Source organism: Chenopodium album, chromosome 6, assembly GCF_948465745.1.
Source record: "Chenopodium album chromosome 6, dcCheAlbu1.1, whole genome shotgun sequence".
Taxonomy (NCBI): Eukaryota; Viridiplantae; Streptophyta; class Magnoliopsida; order Caryophyllales; family Amaranthaceae; genus Chenopodium; species Chenopodium album.
This window is the reverse complement of record NC_137839.1, coordinates 32,255,707-32,270,988: the sequence shown is the minus strand read 5'-3', so window position 1 is coordinate 32,270,988 and position 15,282 is coordinate 32,255,707. Positions and strand designations below refer to the sequence as shown.

Below are 15,282 nucleotides of genomic sequence, written 5' to 3'. Positions count from 1 at the left end.
TGATGAAAGATGATGAATGAACGAAGAAAGTTGATGAATGAAAGATGTAGATGATGAAGATAGTTGGTGAAAATTGTAGGTGAATGAAAGATTGTAGGTCAATGAATTGTAGATTGTAGGTGCATGAAAACGGAGTTTTTGATACGATATTTATAGAGAAAATCAGCAAAAAAAGATAATTTAACAAAACAGAGTCCGAAGATCGTAAAATCACATTGGCGCCAGCCCTGGCTAGTTGGCGCCAGCACCAGTGGCTAGCGCCAGGCGCCAATGGCTAGCGCCTGGCGCCAATCCTGGTTCTAGGCGCCAAGGCCTAGGGTTGGACGCCAAACTGATTTTCAACGCGTTTTCGAAAATATGATAAATTTCCTGTACTGGAAGATAAAATAATATAATTCCATCGAATATGCTATTTGATCTTGATTAAAACTCTGAAGAGTCCTAATTGAACTAGGAATGAAAAGAACCTTCTAGAATGTTCTAGAAGACTAAAACCATTCCTAATTGCATTAGGAATGATAAATTATATTAGGCCCTCCCCTAGATCATTGGGCCGTACATAAAGCTCAAACCGGACCCAGTTTAGTAAATTGGCCATAACTTCCTCAATATTCATCGGAATTGGGCTTATAATATATCGTTGGAAAGGTCTTTGCAAGCCCCATCCAACTACACCACTATTGGACCCATATCATGGACCAACCAAACTGGATTGGCTGTTTTCTTAAAATAAAGTTTTCCAAAACAGGGAGAAGAGAAAAGAAATAAAAACTTTCCGCAACACTAGACCTTTCCACACTTTCGTTTCATTCGATTATGATTCGACGTGAAAGGTACTCATCACTGGGTTTGGTTTTGGGGAGACACAAATGGGTGTCTACAATAATAACAAACCCTAGCATGTCACTAAACAATAAAAATCAAAGCTTTAACCCTAACATGATACTAACATGCTATTAGGAAAGAAAATAGGAAGCATCGTAGGAATCATAATAAGCATATTCAATATTAGAAATTATAGTTATTACCCTAAACATAATACTAGGTATCATTGTTGTCATTCAAAATATCAAGCATCCTAACATGATACTAGGAATCATAATAACAACCTAGACATGATTTCCATATCACAATATCAATAAAATCAATTAAAGCACTTACTTGGATGCCTCGTACCTCTTTCTAATAACAAAATACACACGTTAGTAACTTCAAGGAAAATTATAAACAACAAACAATTAAATTAAATAATTGAAATAGAGATTTGGGACCAAACCCTCATAAATTAAAACCTTTCACGTCTAGGGCAAAGGCAATTTCGAATTGGGCTAGGTGTGTTTAGATCTTGTGAATGCGAAATTTTGTGTGCAAAAGGCTAGTTTAGAAAAGAGAGAGAGAGAGAATAAGCTTTAGCTTAGAGAGAGAAAAAAATTACAGAGTTGTTGATGATTTTTGAAAACGGAGGTTTTAGGAGGCTATTTATAGAGAAAATCAGTCGGATGGATAACAAAACGAATCAGAGTTTCGAAAAGCATAAAACGAATTAGCGCCAAACGCCAGACATTAGCGCCAGACGCCAAGCCTTAGCGTCAGGCGCTAATGCTGTTGTCAGGCGCTAGAAACAGTTTTCATGTGTTTTATTAATTTCGATAAAATTTAGCCGTACAGAAGGGCAAAATCGTATTTTCCTTAAAAACACTTCTTTTATTCTGATTAAAACTCTAAAAAGTCAACTAGAGTCAATTTATCGATGCTAATTAAATTAGGAATGAAAAGAATCTTCTAGAAGAATCTGGAAGACTAAAATCAATTCTAATTGCATTAGGAATGATAAATCAATATTAGGCCCTCCTCTAGATCATTGGGCTGCACATAAATATTAAATCGGGCCCAGTTTAGTAATTTGGCAAGAACTTCCTCATTATTCATCGGAATTGGGCTTATAATATATCGTTGGAAAGCTCTTTTCAAGCCCGACCCAACTACACTATTATTGGACCCTTGCTATGGATCAAACCAAACTGGATTGTCTGTTTTCTTAAAATAGGCTTTCAAAAACAGAGAGAAAGAAAAGAATTAAAAACTAACTGCAACACTAGACTTTCCACACTTTCACTTCATTAGATTATGATTCGACGTGAAAGGTACTCATCACCGGGTTTGGTTTTGGGGAGACACAAATGGGTGTCTACAATATTAAATTAGCACATTGAATCAAACATCAAAGCTAATCCACACAATACTACAAAAAGCGTGTTTTTTGGGTGCTTTTTAGGCCTTTTATCGACGCTAAAAAGCGTCGAAAAATTATTTCTCGACGCTGCTAAAATGCGTCGAAAATACGTGAGTCGAAAATTTTCAGGGACATAAAAAAGCGTCGAGAATATCGATGCCTTTTTGTTTCCTAACTAATATACGAAGCGTCGCAAATTATGTATTTCACGCATTATCCCAAATGTGTGTAGTTTTTTAGCGACGCTTTTACCAGTCCTCATACTCAAATTTAGCGACGCTTTTTGTTGTCTTATGTTTATTCATGTTAGCCTATGGTATGGTGGGAAACTCTTTGAAATTTGAAAATGTGCAAATATGTAGACATTAAAAAGCGTCTAGAATTTTTTTTAAGTTTTTTTTTTCCTTTTATTAAATTATTACCATCATACATACACTATAGTTATATAAATTTATCATAAATTAAATTAAATTAAATTAATAACATTAAAATAAAAATAAACAAATATTCTATATAACTAGATTAAAAAGAAAAAAACAATAATTAATCAACAATAATAAGAGTACGTATTTACTTACCAAATTTATAAAAGAAAACGTCAACACAATTATTAAAAAAAAATGTCGCATATTATAGTAGCTTGTCCCTAAATAAATACATCACTAATATAAGACTAAAAACCAAAATAGATAGATGATGGCCTTATAGATGATTTAGTCGCTTGTTGATGCTCAAGTGTCCCGGCCTATTATCTTGTTGCTCCTACATTGCCTTTTCCAATCTTCACAAAAAAAAAAAAAAAAACATAAAAAAAATACAAAGTATAAATTAGTAAATTACACAATATAGGCTCAATATTCATAATCGATTTGAGACAAATATACGGACATTATACTTTAATCTCGGTCCAATTAATTATGTACAATGTACATATATAAATCTGTAAATTAAAAAACACAAAAGGGAGCACAATATATTAGATCATAGAGTTACTGATGGCAAAAGATAGCCACTCAGAGTACTTATGAAGTAATACAAATATACTGCAGTAGCTGACTGGTAGTTAGGAAATTTTCAGTAGTCTGAGGTTAGCAAAAGGAGCTACTGGATTAAAACGATCAACCGAAGACTAGGGAGCCATATCAGGTATTTCAGTAGCATAAATGTCGAAGCAGTCTGCTGGAGGGTAAAAAAAAGGGACACATTCTCCTGCTTTGAACTTTGTTCTTCCCATAAAAGCAAGCTTATCAGCTACAATAGTAATTTTAGTTAGTGCATCATAACAGCAGTATGTCTTCAAATGATCGTTTGGATCCTTGATCATCTTAGTTAGTGCATCAACATCTGTAAATTAGGCCTCATAACATCAGTAATTTTATAAATAAGTAGCAGTAAAAATGGGAGTAATTTTATAAATGAGCAGCAGTAAGTGCAGACTACAGAGGATTAATTGTCCTCATAACAGTAAAAAACAGATCATACATTCGCCCATATTCGTTGAGTATTCCCCATGGAGTAATTCTTAAATTCCCCAGCCGTCTTAGCCCACAAAAATAGCTAATTAGGTAAACATTTTCTATTATAAACATCATCACTCAAAGTGGTTCTCCTAACATTTTCTATTATAAACACAAGCACCATAGATTCTTCATAAAAGCATTTTGCCACAATATCTTCTCTTTGGCCACCATAACCCACAAAACATGGACATTGATAGAACAACCTCCTAACTGAGTTACACCAGCTACTAAGAAGTTGGCCAAAAAATATAAACACATGGCAACAAGTACAGTAAAAAAACAAACACACTTGTTTAGAGAAACGACTTACTTAAAAGAATGAAAAGCCCAATTTATAACAGATTGTACATCTTTGCAAATAGCTAAAAAAGACTACACTCATCATTAACAGCCTTCCTGTTAGAAATCCCATTCTACATTGCACAAGTGGAATTGCAAAAACTATATTCATCTTGGTTTCTTCAAAAAAAAAAAATTATTCATCTTGGTGAAAGACACTTATTTTCAGGAAGATTATAATAAAAAATTACTCTCTGTCTTAGACCTAGGTTATTTGAGGAGGATAGGAAGTATAAATAAATAAAAGTCAGTGATAGTGGGATCCAAGGCTGACAATTATTAAAAATTAAAATCTAATTGATAAGCTTTACTAAAAGAAAAACGTTAATTTAGAAATGAGACATCCAAGGCAAATGCTAATTTACTACAAGGACAAAAAAACAAGTGTAAGCAAGAATTTATGATTCTGGCCAGAATCAAAAGACAAGCCATTTTAGTGAATAATAATTAGATATCCCTTACACTCCTATAATGCAAAGCCAATAATGCAAGCTCTACTCATGTACATTCGAGTGTTGCAGTAAGCAACAAATGGAAAGCCCCTTATGTTGGTTTCTATAAGCTAAATTATGATGTTGCTAGTTTTGCCAATGATTGCATGCCAATCTTTTTCCCCAACTGGGCAACGACTTTCCATCTTTGCAATCATACTAATGAATTTAACCAAAATATGTCCACCTTTCGTAATTTGCTGGCATAGATCAATGAATTCAACATAGTATTGGCCGCCATTATTACTCCAAACGTCAATTGGTAGAATTATACTACTTACTAATGTAGTATTACCATTGGCATCTGATTTAAATACGAAAAGTAAGGTAAAAGAAATAATCAGTTTAAAAAATTAAAGTACTAATTTAAATGGGAAATATTTACCTGTGGTTAGAACCTCCTCCTTGTCGTCAAAATCTATGTCTAGAGGCCAATCCGGAAGTGCTTTTGGTCATAAAGACTTAGATTGTTTCGGGATCTTTTCTTATTCTTTTCCACTTTTTTGTCATTATTGATTAGTCTGTGGAGGTGTTGGTGAAGTTTAAACAGCACCAGTCTCAAGGTTCTGAATTCCTCGTCTCACAGGTTGCTCGAGAGGTTTATGAGAAGTAGAAAGGGAGTTCAATGATGAGTCTGGTCTACTTGATTGTGAAATATTAGGTGGGATATTAGGTGAGACTTTTTCTGGATATTTTTTCTGATAACCTGATGTAGCAGCTTCTTTGACTGAACTCGATGTTGAACCAGGAGGGTTTTTCGAAATGGATCCTAAACTATTAGGTGGTTGTTGATCAGATTTTGTAGTGGTAATGGGTGGAGAAAAAGGTCCCCATTTGTCATCCTTAAGTACCTCAGTCTGTGGTGACTTAGTAGCTTGTTTTTTGGTGGGTTGTGAAACAACTTCAGTAGAAGATGAAGTATGTGCATTAGTTGTAATTGGTGAATGTGCTGACAGTGGATCATGTGACTTAGATGTGGTAGCAAGTATTTCCCTTTCTCTCTTGCTTCCATAAGTCATCTTTTACCTAATAAAACCATAATATAAGCTACATTAGTATATCAACACTTATATAAAGACAAGGCATAAACTGAAATACAAAACATACTGATATAAAGATCTAAACTGAAATACAAAATAAACTCATATAAAGATCTAAACAGCAACAACACTTAGTTCAATTACAGTTCTGAACTTCAAATCTGCAACTCACTTCAGAATTAATTTTGGGTTCATCACAAACAGCAACATCACTTATTGTGAAATATAAGAGTCATACAAGAAATAAATTTGACCAAAAAGACAAAATATGATGATACACACACACACAAGCTCTGAAATATAATCACACACACAAGCATTTTGAATTTCACCTCTGATTTAAGTTCTGATGTTCAGAGCTGCAATTCAGAACTGAATTCCAGAACTGATTTTCAGTTCTGAAGTTCAGCTTTGAATTTAGTTATGAAGATCATCTTTGAATTCAGTTCTTGAATTTAGCTATGAATTCAGTTCGGAATTCAGCTCTAAATTCAGTTCGGAATTAAGTTATGAAATTCAGTTCTTGAATTCATATCTGAATTTAGTTCTGGATTTCAGTTATGATTTCGGCTCTAAATTCAGTTCTGGTATTCAAATCTGAATTAAATTCTATATTTCAGCTGTGATTTCAGTTCTTATTCGACCAATAAGAAACCAAGACGATAATACTACTTAGTACCATAAAATAAGAAATTAAGTAAACAAAATGCAAACTTTGATGAATTAGAATAACTAAATGAAATATAAAAATACACACCCATCCAAATTTATGAACTCAAATCTATAATAAATTATAAAAGTTGTAAACAAATTATTCAAGTATATCAAACAAGTCCCTAGGCTTAGTTTTCACAACATGACACCACCTTTTTTGTATCTCATCCTTAATATAAAAAACTTGTTTTGCTTGAGATGAGAAAACAAATGGATCATCACGCAAAAATCGACCAATGTGCATCAACTTTGAGAAAATGATACGAACACTTCCATTTGGATTTGTTTTGATACCCCTACGGATATCGACCCAATCACAACGAAACAATATAACCTTATAAGAACCATAATAATCTAATTCCAAAATTTCTTTAAGTTTTCCATAATATTCGTGACCCTCTGCTTCCACCATGATTCCTGAATTCTGAGTTATTCGAAATCGCTCACGATCCACAATATCAAATTTGTAACCATTGATTATAACACTTTTCATCCTTTTCCCGTGGTTACTCAAGCCACCGGCTAAGGCTTTTCTTAACTTTCCTTTTATCGTGCTATCATCTAAATTTTGGACCTACAATTCGAGAATAATAAAGTTAGAATTAGAAAGTTGTATATGAAATAAAAGACCCTAATTGTAAAAGCATATGACCTGACTTTGCAACCAATCTGCAAATTCATCAATTATCCACTATTTTTAATAGATTCATTAGCTTGACTTCCTCCAACGTCATTCTCTTGCCTTTTTAGTTTTAGGAACTCACTATCGAAATTGTAAATTTTATGTTAGTAAACAAGTATATATTGGATGCTTTAATTAAACACATAATGCTACTTACTTGAGCACCGGGGTTAGTTCTTCAGAATGAAGTAAAACATAGCGATGAGCTTGCTTTAAACTTCTATCATCCAAACGGACATTTTCTTTCTTTCCAACAACACGACCACTAGAGTTATACAAATAGTTGTCAATGTTTGATACACCATCCTCATTCCTTCTAGGTTTATTGAACATAGTCTCAACACTTTCTAAATATCTCAAACAAAATGCAATTGTCTCCCACAAAAGGTAACCTTCCGCTATAGATCATTCCGGTTGCGCTTTATTGCTCACATGAGGTTTTAAAAAGGAAAAGTACCTTGAATTATAGTAACAATTTTGTATGTGAATGTGAAAGAATAAGGAAAATTGTTATTTAAAAATTAAATAATACAAATAAAAAATTAATAATAATAATAATAATAATAATAATAATAATAATAATAATAATAATAATAATAATAATAATAATAATAATAATGAAAATAATAATAATAATAATAATAATAATAATAATAATAATAATAATAATAATAATAATAATAATAATAATAATAATAATAATAATAATAATAATAATAATAATAATAATAATAATAATAATAATAATAATAATAATAATAATAATAATAATAAGTACCTTTCAACAGGATACATCCATCTATAATGAACCGGTCTGCCTAGGCTGACCTCTTCCACTAAATGAATTAGTAGATGAACCATGATTGTAAAATATATTGGTAAAATTCTTTTTAAAACTTGCAAAGAGTCAACACGAGCTTTGATTGAATGGTATCTAATTCTCTTGTATCTATAGCAGTTGAACATATCTTTTTAAAAAAGTCAGATAGCTCCTCAAGCAAGTCAATAACTTTTATGGCATTCGACACCCTTAAAGCAACCGGGAGGATATCTTGCATGAGAATATGATGGTCATGACTTTTCATATTAATAAGTTTCCGTTGCTTTAGATTCACACATCTTTACAAATTAGATCCATATCCATCAGGAACTTTCATCTTTTTCAAGACTTTCAAAAATCGTTCTTTCTCCTCGTTAGACATGGTGTATGCAGCCGGTGGGATGTAGCCTTGAGGGTTGATCCCTAGATGAGGTTTTATATTCAAATTCTTTAGGGCTTCTCTGCCACTCTCATCATCCCTACTATTATCCATATCTAAAAGAGTTCCTAATAAAATATCAGACACATTCTTTTCAATGTGCATAACATCTAAATTATGTCTAAGAGGATTATGCTCCCAATACTCTAATTAAAAAAATGTACTTTTCTTTTTCCAAAGAACATCATCACCATCGGGATCGCAATCATCATCAAGTTTATTAGCAGCTTTTTTCCCTCTTTTTATTAGGAACTTTTTTTTGTCTTCTCATATACATACTTTACCCCTTCTTGTTGCTTCAAAACTTTGGTCCTGCTGGTACGAATCGGAGCAATACCATATTCTTCTTTCCCATCAAACAAATTATCTTGTGAACGATATGGGTGATCAATAGGCAACCATTTTCGATACCCAGGGTAGATAATTTTGCCACAAAATCTACCTGAATAAGTAGAATGAGTGCAAGAAGGACAAGCTTTGTAGCCATTCGTACTCTAACCTGAAAACATAGCATAAGCAGGAAAGTCATTAATAGTAGAGTGTAGGGCTGCTCATAGTTTGAAGTTGCTTCCACTATAAGAATCAAAAGCATCAACACCTTCCCACAATAATTTCAATTCATGGATTAGTGGTTGCAAGTACACATTAATATCCATACCGGGACCAAATTTACCAGGAATAATTATAGAAAGAATAAAGGATGATGGTTTCATGCAAATCCATTGTAGTAAAATATAAGGAAGGAGGACCACCGACTATGGATTAAAACCATCACTCGCTAGGCCTAATCTAATACCGCGAGGATCAACGACAAACTCTGTATATATTTTTCATCAAATTTTTTCCAGGCCTCGCCATCAACAGGGTGTCGTAGAATCTTATCATCCTTACGATTAAAGTACCATCTCATATCCTCTGCAGTTTTAGATGACATGTATAGCCTCTTTAATCTAGGGATAAGGGGAAAGTACCGCATTACTTTAGCTGCCTCGCCTTTCTTACATGCTTCTTTTCCTTTTTCTTTTACATCACCCTCCTTTCCTTTCACACTTTTCCACCTTGATGTATGGAATATATGACACTCACTTTTATTTGCAAATTCGCCCCAATATAACATGCAGTTATTTGGACATGCATGGATTTTCTCATATCCTAACCCTAAATCATTTATGATCTTCATGCCTTCATAATAAAACGATGGAAACTCCTTAATAATGGGAAATGCATTAATTAGAAGTTCAAGTAATTTATTAAATGACTTTGCAGACCAATGGAACATACACTTTAGGTGAAACAAATGCAATAGAAATGAAAGTTTCAAAAAGTAGTACACCCCTCGTACAAGCTGATTTGGGTATTTTTATACCCGGCCAGGTGGCCCAATCGGAAGCCGCCACGTGTCATTAAAAGGGGTGCCATATGGACCTTTGAGATGGTGACACGTGGTAGGCAGGCATTCCCCCGTTCTGAGATGATTGATGATCCATCATGGACCATTAAGAGGGCGACACGTGTCACCCTAAGAGATGCCCAAAGGCCTTTTGGGCTCAGTGACACGCGTCACTCAGGCATTGCTTATGGAATGGCGGCCTTCAAGGGCCCAAACCTTGAGGTGCCGTTTTACGGCGTGACCTAATCCCTAGGTCACCAGATCCTAGGGAGGGCACACTTTTCACAAAGACTCTATAAATAGGGACATGTCCTACATTTATGAGAGAGGATACTAACTACGAGACAACACGTCACTTTCACATTTAATACAGAACTGTCGTTTCCAAGAAACAGACATCACCTTACCTGAGCTTGGAATCCGAGCAGATAACTTTATTTCCGCACGTTTTACTCCGAATACTTACTAACTTAATCTTCGGAGGCGGACCACCGATCATTCGGCGGTCCGTTTGCTTTGCAGGTACATGCGCCCTTTGCTGAATCCAGTCTTAGTGTTGTAACTCTCCCAAGGGACAAAAACCCCCAAAACATTTGGCGCCGTCTGTGGGGAGAGTACCTCTGAGATGGCTTCACAAGTCCCTGTACCGAATCCTGAGACTAATCGGCCTCCAGAAGACATAGTGGTCCAGACGGACCATGAATCAGGGGACGACGCTGACGTCGAAACCTATGTGGATCCTAACGGGTCCCTCATCTCAAGACGCATCCGCAGTAGGGAAAAGCGGGAGCGTCACACTGATCAGGCGGGGCCAAGCACAACTGCCGGTCAACCAAAAAAGACCTCGGTGCGGACGGGTGATCCTTCCCAGGCGGCAGGATCGACTCCCGTCACTCAAGATGAACTCATGAAAATCCTGAGCAGTCTCAGGGGTGAAATCAAACAACTCGCCTCCAAGAAGTCGCCTACTCCTAGAAGGGAGCAGTTGACCAAGAAGCCAGCCAAAGCTGGCAAACAGAAGTCGGGCAGGGACCGCCAACCGACTCCTCATCCTGCCCCTACGGAGAAGGCTCGGCTCCAATTTGACCTCACTAGGCTCTGTTTCCCAGAAACGGGCACAAGAAAAGCCATCCGGCACATACAGCCGAATGGTAGTAAGAAAACATTCTTTGATGCTCGACAATACATTGAGTAGAAGAAGACCCAGCTATTAGAGTCTGCTTCAACGTCGACCTACCACGATAACTTTTGTAATACCTTTGTGAGGTATCCTAGTCTGTACATGAGACCCCAGCAAGCAGCCCACGGGTTTAGTCTGGCCCTCATATGATCCAGTCGGCCCAGTACATGGCTCCTCCATTGTACCAGTCGCCGGCTTTACCTTACATGCAGCCTGCCCTCTTTGGAGGACAGGCGACATACGGCTATCAGCCGATGGACTGGCAGCTCAGGATGCAACACCTTGGAGATCAACCCTCAGCCTTCTCCAGGGAAATAACTGAAGCCGAACAGCCGGCCAAGGTTAAAAATGTTCTGGTTGGAACGTTTGACGGGACCTCCAACCTAGAAGACCACCTGCTAGCATACACCCACCTCATGTATTTACAGGGGTTGGATGATGCCACATGGTATCGTTGTTTTCCAGCCACCCTGAAGGGCATAGCCCAACAGTGGTTCGACAATCTGTCGGCTGGTTGTATTAATAGCTTCAAGACACTTGCGTTCTTGTTCGCTTCAAATTTCTCTATGAACAGCCCTACAAAAAAGACAAGCCTTGATTTGGGCAATTTACAACAGGGAGATAGAGAAGGCTAGCGTTCCTATGTCAGGCGGTTCAATCTAATACGAATCCAGATTCATGGGCTGTCTGATAAGGTCTCCTTCGCAGACTTCTTTAAGGGTCTGAAGGGCGGGTCTACTTTTAAGTATGAACTCGTCCGCAAACAAATTTTCACTCTGCAAGGAGCCTTACGAGAGGCGGAAGCCTATATACAGGCGACCGAGCTCTGCTCCTCCAATAAGCTGTCGGACCCTAAGAAGTCTGACCGACAGAAGGAGAGTCGGCCTGCTCAGCCGGCTCCTAAGCCAGAAGAGAGCAAAAAGAAAAAACAAATATGGGCCATTGATAACTCTGATCAACCGGCCTAGAAGAAGAAAAAAGAGTGGAAACCGTACGTTCCAAGGTACGAGTTCCACAAGGACTGCTGCTCCATCCTCTTGGAAATTAAGGATCGGCTGACTCTTGAGAAGCCGACCCCTATGAAAGGTTCCGCTGAAAATCGGAACAAAAACAAGCATTGTCATTTCCATGAGGATGTCGGCCATGACACAAACGACTACTTCAGTCTCAAGCGGGAGCTCGACCATCTAGCCGACAAAGGACAGCTGAAGTCCTATGTGAATTCCAAAGTGACTTCAAAGACAAATCCGGGGCAGTCCAAGAAAAAGACTCCCCAGCCTGCTATGAGTGTCGAAACTGATGAAGATCCGGTATACACCATAGCAGGCGGATTTGCCGGTGGTGGCTCGACCATTCGGGGCACCAAAGACCATCTGAGAAAGATGGTCAACTCTGTTCAAGAAGGAGAGGCGGCAGGCGCATCCGCCTTGCCTAAAGTTGTCATCACCGAGCAGGATAGAGGCAAAGTCCGTTGGCCGCATGATGACCCTGTGGTCATTGAATGCAAGGTGGCCAACCAGCTGGTTGGTCGAATTTTGATTGACACAGGAAGCTCCTCGGACCTCATCAACCTCAAATGCTTATCCAATCTCAAATACAAACCGGATAGCATGATGGAGGTCTCCCACACCCTTGTTGGGTTTGGGGGAGGACTTGTGCACCTAGTCGGACGAATTGACTTACCTGTCCGCCTGGGGAACAGGGAGACGGATGGCACATGACCATCTGTTTCCTAGTGGTTGAAGTGCTCATAGCTTACAACCTCATCTTTGGCCGACCCACTCTAAATAAATGTAAGGCCGTCATCATCCCTGCCCTCATGCTGCTCAAGTATGAGAAGGATGATGGAACAGTCGGTTCCCTCAATGGGGACCAGAAGACGGCTCGGGAGTGTTACCTCTCGGATGTCAAGCCGGCGGCCGCAACATCCGGCCGGGGCAAGCAGACAATCGACCTTGACGATGTCGAGGAAGAACAGTCGGCCCCACCAGGCGGAAAGAAAAGAAAGACTGATCAGCTGGTGGTGGTCAAAAAAGAAAAACAATAGCAATCACTGACCAGGGAACGGTCGGATGATCTCCGTCCCCAGCCTGTTGGCGAACACATTGATATCCCTCTGGACGACAGCCACCCAGAGCGGACGGTTAAGGTGGGGACGGTTGCATTTGCAAAGCTAGGTGAGAGCCTGCACCAGCTGTTGAGAGAATTCAAAGACATCTTTTCCTTTGAAGTGGAAGAGATGCCAGGCATCAGCCCGGATCTCGCTGTCCACAAATTCGTCGTGGATCCCAAAAAGAAGCCGATCCGGCAAAAGAAAAGAAACCATGGCGAGGAAAGAAGTCAGGCGGCAGCCATCGAAGTTAAAAAGCTACTAGACGCCAAGTTCATTCGGCTATGTAATTTCCCTGAGTGGGTAGCTAACGTGGTGTTAGTAAAAAAGCCAAATAGAACTTGGCGCATGTGTGTTGATTACACAGACCTCAACAAGGCATGTCCAAAAGATAGCTATCTACTGCTTAAGATCGACAGTCTAGTCGATTCAACAGCTGGACATTGACAAGAGGAAAAGGTATGTCGTTATCTACCCTTCCCCCAAGTCAAACAAAATTTGTAAACACCTAACCAACCTTATATGAATATAGGGCAAGTTAAGGGTCGATCCCTAGGGAATGCAATGATGAAAACTAGAGTCTAAGTCAAGCTACCTCGAAGATGGAGTTGAGATTATGGTTGGCACTATGGTAAACTAAAACAAGTCTAATCAAGTAAAACAAAGGTCTAAACACTAGGTATATGGGTTCCACATGCAAGTTCAATGATAATGCTAGTTTAGAGCTCAATCAATTAATTCAAGTATTGCAATGGACAAACAATAGTAGGAATCAAGACAGTTCAAATGCTATCTCCTATAGGCCAATCTAGGTGTCACTATGAAAGGCAAATCAAGAAGAATCACAAGCAAACCCAATTAATTAGAGCAACTTTCAATTCAATTGTTCATGTCATTAAGAGTTGCAATGCAATCTAGATTAATCTTATAGGTTGATCACTCCTAGTCTAATCAATCACATGCAAAACTATGTCAACCAATTTAATTGTAACAAATCAATCAATCAAAGAGCATCAACTAGCAATTTCATTAATCAAACATGCTTCCCCCTTTCCCTAGCAACTAATCTACTCACTAATCATGGTGAAATTCAAGAACAAATAACTAGAAATTGCATTAATCTTCATTCTATATCAAAATCTAAGAAAAATCAAAATATTCAACAATATCAAAATTCAAACCCAAAGAAGAACAAGCAACAAGCAAAAATCAAATAGCAAGTAAGTAAAAGATGAAAGAAGGAAGAGATTCTCACTAATATTGATGATTGAAAATGAAGAAATCCAAACTTGATTGATCAAATGTTGAGTTACAAATCCAAAACCAAGAACTTCTCTCTAAATTCTCTCTCTAAAACTAAGCTAATGAAATATTATCAAAAAGTTGGTTTCAAAAAGGAATTACAATTCTATTTATAGGTAAAGAAGAAACCGGCAAATACCGCGGTCTCTCTCGATGAATCAGCGGCCGCGGAGAAATGGGTACGGAACCCTCTGCGGGCTTTCTTGGCAGCACCCGCGCCCGCGGCAAGATAGACCCGCGCCTGCGGCTAAAGATGCTGCGCCTGCGGCTAAAGATGCCGCGCCCGCGGCTAATATCCTGCTCCCAAAACTCAATCAGGGGGCCGCGGTCTCTCTGAGATGGAGCGCCCTCTCCAGATTTCCCGCGCCCGCGGGGCAACCGCGGGAAGCTCCTGCCAAAATCTTGCAATTTGCTCTTCTTAAGCCCGCGCCCGCGGCTCCATTGACCCGCGCCCGCGGCCTGCTGGAAATACCTTGGAGACCTCTCCGAGGCCTCTCCGAGGCCTCTCTAAGCCCTCTCTAGCCAAATGCTTCTTCCTTGCTTGATCATTAAGGCCCCAACTCGATTCCTTTGCAAAGGTGATTCTCCAAATACCTACACAAGCAAACAAAGAAAGGAAATAAAAGGAAAAAGAGCCAAATAAAAGGAAAACACGAGAACCATAAAGAAAAGAGGAGAAAGAGAAACCTAAAGAAAAAGGACCAAAAATAAGAGAAGAAAGCATGAAAAAGGGAAAGAAATAACCCTAAAAGACTACCCTATGAGTGCCATAAATGACACTCATCAAATTACCCCAAGCTAGACTTTTGCTCGTCCCGAGCAAAACAAAGGCTAAAAAGGAATAAGAAGGGCTTATTCGAAGTAAAAAGAAAAAAGAGGGGCGAGAATTTACACTAAGACTCACTGTCGTAGGAATCACAGTTGTTTTTAGCTACAACAAGCCATTTAAACCCCTAGATCGCCCTAGAGGACGAGTGATGCTCTCGTAAGGGTATCCTAAGAGTTTACCCATAACTCTCCAC

General features: G+C 38.3%; 1 long non-coding RNA gene across 1 annotated transcript; it reads right to left on the bottom strand.

Annotated features, from left to right (window-relative positions):
* Positions 1 to 4,378: 4,378 nt before the first annotated feature.
* Positions 4,379 to 5,918, bottom strand: LOC145634810 (uncharacterized). The gene is made up of 2 exons (XR_014113588.1): positions 4,969 to 5,918; positions 4,379 to 4,887 (listed from the first exon to the last, which is right to left on the bottom strand). It is a non-coding gene; the product is annotated as an uncharacterized LOC145634810 (long non-coding RNA).
* Between the last annotated feature and the right edge of the window lie 9,364 nt (positions 5,919 to 15,282).